Source organism: Schistocerca gregaria, unplaced genomic scaffold (genome assembly GCF_023897955.1).
Source record: "Schistocerca gregaria isolate iqSchGreg1 unplaced genomic scaffold, iqSchGreg1.2 ptg000227l, whole genome shotgun sequence".
Taxonomy (NCBI): Eukaryota; Metazoa; Arthropoda; class Insecta; order Orthoptera; family Acrididae; genus Schistocerca; species Schistocerca gregaria.
Window position 1 is genome coordinate 245,445 of NW_026061746.1, and position 2,854 is coordinate 248,298.

Genomic DNA, 2,854 nt, shown 5'->3' on the forward strand with positions numbered 1-2,854 from the left:
CTCCTTTCATGCATAATCTTAAGGTCATAGCTCATGGCCAAGGCACCAAAGCCAGCTAAAAAGTCAATAACGATATCTAAAACTTGAATTGTACTATTCCTTACTGGCTATTACATCATCTTAGAAGCTTCATCTGTGTTCTACTATGGTGCGTTTAGTGTCTCCGAATACCGCAGTACGCGACATAGCTTTGCAGACGATAAGTACAACCGTTCAGAGAGAAGAGCGGCCAATGTGACGATCTGGATTTAAGTCGATTCGATAACAAATGACGAAACGGACGGATTTCTCAGGTTTTTACTACATATGAACACTTTTCACATTCTCCCGTGCAACTCGGCTGCTAGTCCTCCTTTCATGCAGAATCTTAAGGTCCTAGCTCATGTCCAAGTCACCAAAGCCAGCTAAAAAGTCAATAATCGATACCTAAAACTTGAATTGGACTACTTCTTACTGGCTATTACATCAACTTAGATGCTTCATCTGTGTTCTACTATGGTGATTTTAGTGTCTCCGCATACCGCAGCACGCGACATAGTTTTACAGACGATAAGTACAACCGTTTTAGAGAGAAGAGCGGCCAATGTTACGATCTGGCTTTAAGTCGATTCGATAACAAATGACGAAAACGGACGGATTTCTCAGGTTTTTACTACATATGAACACTTTTCACATTCTCCCGTGCAACTCGGCTGCTAGTCCTCCTTTCATGCCGAATCTCAAGGTCCTAGCTCATGTCCAAGGCACCAAAGCCAGCTAAAAAGTTAATAATCGATACCTAAAACTTGAATTGTACTATTTCTTAGTGGCTATTACATCAACTTAGAAGCTTCATCTGTGTTCTACTATGGTGATTTTAGTGTCTCCACATACCGCAGCACGCGACATAGCTCTGCAGACGATAAGTACAACCGTTTAAGAGAGAAGAGCGGCCAATGTGTCCATCTGGCTTTAAGTCGATTCGATAACAAATGACGAAAACGGACGGATTTCTCAGGCTTTTACTACATATGAACACTTTTCACATTCTCCCGTGCAACTCGGCTGCTAGTCCTCCTTTCATGCAGAATCTTAAGGTCCTAGCTCATGTCCAATGCACCGAAGCCAGCTAAAAAGTCAATAATCGATACCTAAAACTTGAATTGGACTACTTCTTACTGGCTATTACATCAACTTAAAAGCTTCATCTGTGTTCTACTATGGTGCTTTTAGTGTCTCCGCATACCGCAGCACGCGACATAGCTTTGCAGACGATAAGTACAACGGTTTCAGAGAGAAGAGCGGCCAATGTGACGATCTGGCTTTAAGTCTATTCGATAACAAATGACGAAAACGGACGGATGTCTCAGGTTTTTACTACATATGAACACTTTTCACATTCTCCCGTGCAACTGGGAAGCTAGTCCTCCTTTTATGCAGAATCTTAAGGTCCTAGCTCATGTCCAAGGCACCAAAGCCAGATAAAAAGTCAATAATCGATACCTAAAACTTGAATTGGATTACTTCTTACTGGCTATTACATCAACGTAGAAGCTTCATCTGTGTTCTACTATGGTGCTTTTAGTGTCTCCGCATACCGCAGCACGCGACCTAGCTTTGCAGACGATAAGTACAACCGTTCCAGAGAGAGAAGAGCGGCCAATGTGACGATCTGGCTTTAAGTCGATTCGATAACAAATGACGAAAACGGACGGATTTCTCAGGTTGGTTTTTACTACATATGAACATTTTTCACATTCTCCCGTGCAACTGGGCTGCTAGTCCTCCTTTCATACAGAATCTTAAGGTCCTAGCTCATGTTCAAGGCACCAAAGCCAGCTAAAAATTCAATAACCGATACCTAAAACTTGAATTGTACTACTTCTTACTGGCTATTATATCATCTTAGAAGCTTCATCTGTTTTCTACTATGGTGTTTTTAGTGTCTCCGAATACCGCAGTACGCGACATAGCTTTGCAGACGATAAGTACAACCGTTTCAGAGATAAGAGCGGCCAATGTGACGATCTGGCTTTAAGTCGATTCGATAACAAATGACGAAAACGGACGGATTTCTCAGGTTTTTACTACATATGAACTCTTTTCACATTGTCCCGTGCAACTCGGCTGCTAGTCCTCCTTTCATGCAGAATCTCAAGGTCCTTGCTCATGTCCAAGGCACCAAAGCCAGCTAAAAAGTCAATAATCGATACCTAGAACTTGAATTGTACTACTTCTTACTGGCTATTGCATCAACTTAGAAGCTTCATCTGTGTTCTACTATGGTGATTTTAGTGTCTCCACATACCGCAGCACGCGACATAGCTTTGCAGACGATAAGTACAACGGATTCAGAGAGAAGAACGGCAAATGTGACGATCTGGCTTTAAGTCGATTCGATAACAAATGACGAAAACGGACGGATTTCTCACGTTGGTTTTTACTACATATGAACACTTTTCACATTCTCCCGTGCAACTCGAGTGCTAGTCCTCCTTTCATGCAGAATCTTAAGGTCATAGCTCATGTCCAAGGCACCAAAGCCAGCTAAAAAGTCAATAACTAAACCTAAAACTTGAATTGTACTATTTCTTACTGGCTATTATATCATCTTAGAAGCCTCATCTGTGTTCTACTATGGTGCGTTTAGTGTCTCCGAATACCGCAGTACGCGACATAGCTTTGCAGACGATAAGTACAAACGTTCAGAGAGCAGAGCGGCCAATTTGCCGATTTGGCTTTAAGTCGATTCGATAACAAATGACGAAAACGGACGGATTTCTCAGGTTTTTACTACATATGAACACTTTTCACATTCTCCCGTGCAACTCGGCTGCTAGTCCTCCTTTCATGCAGAATCTTAAGGTCCTGGCTC